Source organism: Eulemur rufifrons, chromosome 26 (assembly GCF_041146395.1).
Source record: "Eulemur rufifrons isolate Redbay chromosome 26, OSU_ERuf_1, whole genome shotgun sequence".
NCBI lineage: Eukaryota > Metazoa > Chordata > Mammalia > Primates > Lemuridae > Eulemur > Eulemur rufifrons.
Genome location: NC_091008.1, coordinates 2221339 through 2227859, shown reverse-complemented (window position 1 = coordinate 2227859; position 6521 = coordinate 2221339).

Below are 6521 nucleotides of genomic sequence, written 5' to 3'. Positions count from 1 at the left end.
TCAGGAAAAAAAAAAAAACAAACCACAAAAACAAAAACAAACAAAAAATAAAACACTAACAAACAAAACCGAGAACAAAATATACATCTGAGACTTTAATACCCATACGGAATCTGTTTAAATTTTTGTTTTCCTTTACATAAACAACTAAACCAAAGAGTTTACTCATTTTTTCTTAGTTTTGCCTTTTGCTTTTCAAACAATGTTTTGGGTTTTGTGCAGTGGATTTTGTGTGGTGGTGATGGTAGTGCTTCTGGCTTGTATAGACTGTTAAATGATTGCCTTGCTTTTATCATAATTGCCTTGCTTTTATCGCTATTTTCTTATTAGGTGTAACTCTGAATGTAGTCAGTTCAACTGAATTTTTAAAAGATAACTCTTTCTTTCACCCCAATTATGAATTCATTAAGATTTCAATCTAAAATGTATGCTGTTCTCTTGCTTAGTACAACTACGGATCTCAAGCCAGTAGTCTAGGAACTGCAGGCTGTATTTACGTCTACACTGCTGTTCTAGGACCAACCACTGCTGCATTCGGTACCCTTTCCTGCCAAACATTTCCATCGAAATCCAAGAGTGCAGCCTTCCCTGAGGTTTTCTCAGTCTTTAAATCCATGGGCCAAGATTATTAAGGATGACACGGCACTGATTAACACCCACTGGTTACCAATGTATAAAGATTTACGTTGTAACACAGCACTACTGATGGAATCAAAGTCAGTAGGAAAGACTACTGATGTGTCAGATGATGCGTTCCAAAGGAAGAAAAATCAGGCTGTGCTCTGGCCTCTCTCCCTTCTCCCATTTTAATGCACTCCATACATATTTTATGTCTTTAGATGAATGTTCCCCTGCGACAGACAATTGGAGGGTAAGTATTCTCTTGTATGAAAATGAATTCGTTTTATCATGAGGATCTAACGGGGTCTTAATAGAAAATAGCTCCAACAATCTATTTCCTGGCAGAAAGAGGAGCTACAAATAAAATAGTCTAAAATGGAAGTTATCATATCAGACAGAACTTTTATTTATAACTGTAACCATGTGGCAGTTACTATAGGCAGGCTTATCTTGTGTTGTGCGTGGTTATTTGAGCATTTTTATATGATTTAAGCTGTAGTTTTGCATCATAGCTTGGATGCGAAGGCTTGCTTGCTCTATAAGAGCACATTCTCAATGGCTGCCTGATGATAATCTTATTCTTACCCCTGGGTGTCACCTAGGTCTCCTTGTAACACAGGCGAGCAGCCCCTGTAGCCCGGCATATGCCCTTTTCAGGATCATTATTATTTTTTCAGATGGAGTCTTGCTCTGTTGCCCGGGCTAGAGTGCAGTGGTATCATCATAGCTCACAGCAACCTCAAACGCCTGGGCTCGAGTGATCCTCCTGCCTCAGCCTCCCGAGTAGCTGGGACTACAGGGACACGTACCATGCCTGGCTAATTTTTCTGTTTTTAGTAGAGACGGGGTCTCACTCTTGCTCAGGCTGGTCTCAAACTCCTGACCTTAAGCGATCCTCCCACCTCGGCCTCCCAGAGTGCTAGGATGACAGGCGTGAGCCACCATGCCCAGTGGGATTCTTAATTTTGATAAGAGATGTCCGCCCGCTCCCAGCGCAACTGCCCCTAGAAACTGCCAGCACTTCACTCCTGCAGCAAAAGCAACCACACTCAAGGCCTTTCCCAAGAGCATCCCCCTGACCTCACTGGTTTTCAACAGCTTCCAAAGCTTGGCGGAGACAATAGCAGAGGACTGCGTGAAGATTATATCATCCATCCATTCGACTGGATCTGGATTTTTCAAACTTCTTTTTACATAGCAGAACCCTTTTATAAAATGGGATTTTTCCACATGACCCAGTAAATAACATGAATTAAAAGAGGAGTCGAACCTGGGGACTCCCATTTAACTGAGATGGGAGCCCCGATGTCACCAGTGGAACGCAAAGCTGTGCAATGAACAATCTGGAAACCACTGCTGCAATTGGGGTTGAAAACCCAGATGCCTTTAGGGGATCTCTCAGGTAAAGGTCAATGAGTTTGTGTGTATAGACACACACACAGACTCAGTATACACACACACACACACACACACACACACAGACTCTTTTTTTTTGTTTTTGAGACAGAGTCTCACTCTGTCACCCAGGCTAGAGTGCCGTGGCGTCAGCTCAGCTCACAGCAACCTCAAACTCCTGGGCTCAAGCGATCCTCCTGCCTCAGCCTCCTGAGTAGCTGGGACTACAGGCATGCGCCACCATGCCCGGCTAATTTTTTCTTTACAGATTTTTAGCTGTCCAAATCATTTCTTTCTATTTTTAGTAGAGACGGGGTCTCGCTCTTGCTCAGGCTGGTCTCAAACTCCTGACCTCGAGCGATCCTCCTGCCTCGGCCTCCCAGAGTGCTAGGATTACAGGCGTGAGCCACCGCGCCCGGCCTCATTTTTTATATATAACATGCATACCTCCCAAAGGCATTACATTCAAATGTGATTGGTTTGTTTGTTTGTAAAATATTGTGCTGATCAAACAAAGCACACATGCCCTTCTCATTTTATCCTTTGGGCCTCTAGTTTGCAACCTAAGTACTCTAAAATCTATCTTTAAATAGCCACATTACCAGCAAACTGAGTCCTGGAACTGTACCATATCAGTAACATATATAATTTACTTCGCCTAATTGTATTTGACGTATCATCATCAGCGTGACTTGTTTTATAGGAAAGAGCACCCTGGGTTTAGTATTAGGATCTCTAGAACAGTCATTTCTCAAAAGCCGGTAAATAGACCTTTGTATCAGAATCCTCTGGAACGCACATCCTTTGGCCCTAGCCCAGCCTTACTAAAACATAATTTCTGGGAGTGAAGCCCAGGATTCTATACTTAAAATTAGATGATTAACGTGGAGGAAACGTAAATGCGTGTTACTAAATGAAAGAAGCCAATCCGAAAAGGCTACATACTGTATGATTCCAACTTTATGACATTCTGGGGGAAAAAAAAACCATCCATGGAGACAATAAAAACATCAGTGGTTGCCAGGGGTCAGAGGGGAGGATGGCCAGGCAGACACAGTGGGTTTTAGAGCAGGGGCGCTACTCCGTATGATACTTTTATACAAGTCACATAACACGTTCGTTACAATCCAATGAATGTATAAGACCAAGAGTGAACCCTAATACAAATTATGAACTTTAGGTAAAATGTGTTAATTTGGGTTCATCAATTGTAACAAATGCACCAAATGTGGGATGCAGAAGTCAACAGTGGGAGGATCTTTGGGTTCGTGGGGGAACAGGGCTATATGGAAAATCTCTGTGCATTCTGCTCAATTTTACTGTGAACCTAACACTGCTCTAAAAATAAAGTTTATTAATTAAAAATAGATAATTATTATAAGCGATAAAGTTTGAATATCACTAGTCTAAGGGATTTAAAAAAAATTAATCTGTGTCCTATAGAATCAATAGAAACTGTTTTCTGAGCTTGGTCTTGGAAATAGTAATAGTTATGCTGTTACTGAACAACATTTTTAGTTTAGACTTTCCCAGAATGCTGGGAATCTTGTAACTGGTAGTATTTTCTTCTGTGTGTAGGTTGCTGATAAATTTAGAATCAAATTTATGGTTTTCATTTCACTTCAGGGCCTTGAATGAGCCTGCCAAACCCACTCCTGACTCCACTGTGCTTTTCATTTCTAAATTTCCTTCATTTATTTTTCTTCAATTATTTTAATTTTACCTTATCTTGATATATTTTTGGTTCTTCGTAAGATATTTTAAATGCTGTCACATTGGACAGTAACTAACTGTGTAACCTAAGCAAAATATTTAATCTTTGGGACACACCATTCCCATTTTTAAAGGACAATATTATCACCCAACAAATAAGTTTGTTGCATAATTAAATGAGATAATGCTTATGAAATACTTAGCAGAGTGCCGGGCAGGTAATAAGCTTTTAAAAACTGTTACATAGTAATGTTTACTTTGTAACTAGAATACTATAAGCCAGCAGAAGAGTTAAAAAAAAAATCCTCAATTATGTTTTAGGAATTGGTAGCTGTCTTTTTCACTTTATAACTCCTCTCTTCATTTGCTGAACTATTGTGGAATAAATTACATACATCATTACATTTCATCTCTACTTACTTCCAATGTGCCTCTTTACAAAAATAAGAGCACATACATCTAAAATAACACAACCACCTCTGAAAATAATAATTCTTTAATGTCATCCTCCATCATGCCTATATTTTTGCCAATTATCTCCAGAATGTCTTTTCTAATTTGTTTGTCTAATAAAGCATTTTAAGTGGGAAAACAATTACTGGGTTGCTTTCTATATAATCTGAACATTATTTAGCCATTTCTAAGCAATTAATTTTAGACACGTTGGCTAGCAGAGCAGGACAAATGGAAAGGGCAAGGAAAAGACCTGGCTGGAGCAAGCTGTCGCGTTGGAACTGTTCATGGCAACTGGTGTTTTTGCAGTTGGACTCTAATGTCACAAGATTGGGAGTCATGCTTTTAGAATTCATTTCAGCAAGTCATAAGGCAACGGACAATAACACGAACCTGGAAATTGGCAGTATAGAACAGAGAATGCATGATTATCTCTCTAGAAAGAAACTGGTCTGATGAATTATGCATACAATTATGCAACTGGCTGGTTTTGCCTTTCATTTCATGGAGTTCCAATGAAGTGGACATACTCAGTTTATAAACACATTCAAGTAGACAGGATACTTCCCAGGAGGCGGAAAATAGCAAAGCACAGAAGGCAAAGTTGTTACTTTTACAAAAGCTAGTTTACTAGTATTTTCTTTGGAACGACTGCATGACACTTAAACTAAATAATTAAGCTCCTGAAAGATCCGAGAATGCAAAAGAATAAAATTCTAGTGAGGTCGATGAAGTTCAATTTTGATCTTTTGTTAGAAAATGACACGAAAAGGGGTAAGAATCATTGGCACGACTTATGCTCTCGCAAGAAGCAATCGGTTTGAGTCTGAGAAGCTAGAATCAAGTCACATATTTTAAATATTCTTTCTCAGTGTCCTTATCTCAAATGGTAGATATTTTCATAGTCTAAACATTCCTTCTGAGTGATCTTATTTATTGTGTGCCAACGTTAGGTTTTCTTATCCAAGAAATACAATGAATTCAAGTAATTAATTCCAGAAATATAATTGAGCACCTACTATAGGTCAGCCATTTTATTTTAGGTACTAGGAATACGGTATCAAACAAGACACACAGCACATCTGTCCTCATGGTGTTGCATTCTAGTGGGAAGAGGAGGAAAAAAATAACCAAGATAAACAAGTGACGTATATAATACGCTACGGAGAAAAATAAAGTCAGGAAGGCAGAGAGGGAGTCCTGGTGAGGCGGGAGTGGAGGGAGGAGTCACAATTATAAATTGAGTAGATGGGAAAGAGTTTATTGTACCAGGTGCCCTTTTATGGGGCTGTATTGACCAGGGGAGAGGGAAGTTTGCAATGTTTTGCACAAAGGCTCGAATGGGCTAACGTTGGCTTTTGGGAAGCAGTTCGACGTCATTGTATTGACTTTGACGTTGACTGACTGGGATGAGAAACCAGTTGATGGCTGCCAAGTTCAGGCTTTCATTTCTCCTAAGTGAGAGACTAGAGACATCCTCCGTTCTTGTTTTTTTAGAGACAAGGAGGACTCGCCCTGTCACCCAGGCTGGAGTGCAGTGAGGCGATCAAAGCTCACTGCAGCCTCGAACTCCTGGCTCAAGAGCTCCTCTTGCCTCAGCCTCCCGAGTAGCTGGAATTACAGGCACGCGCCACCCCGGCACCTGGCCACAAATCCTTCATTCTTCCCTCCCCTTTCTCTCTCTCATGCAATGGACGCCGTGGTTTTGTTTATTATACTTTCAAGATATTTCCCAAACGGGTTACTACTTACCCATCCCTCAGATTGCTGACCTCATATATATTCTCTTCCCTACTTGCAAGAGATATTGAAACAATTTGCTAAAAGGCTTTTATGACTCTAATGTTACCTCCAATTAATCTGTTTATGTAGCAAAAAGAACACGGATTCTGGAATCAGATATTTCTCAGTTGGCACATTGGCTCTCGGACCTACTGCAGGACAAGAGAAAAGATAATGAAAGCTTTGTGAACTTACGCTTTCCTCACCTGTCAAAATGGGACACAATGTAATTACCTAATTTATAAGGTTGCTGATAGAGTTAAATGAAATAGCACTTAGGTAATTTACGGCATTAAATCATGCCCAATGAATGTGAGTTTCCTTCTTCCTCTTGTATTTCTAGAGTAATCTTTCTATTATATAATGGAAATTTGATTGTGTTATTCTGTTGTGGAAAAAAAAAATTCAAATATATTCTCCCTGACTGTAGACTAGAAAGCAAATTCTCTACTATGGCACAAAAGGCCTTCAATGATCTAGCTCTCTTCTTACTTATCTCCTCCTACACTTGGGCATAGCTGATGGTCTGGGTTCTAGTAACTCCACTGGTGCCTGAA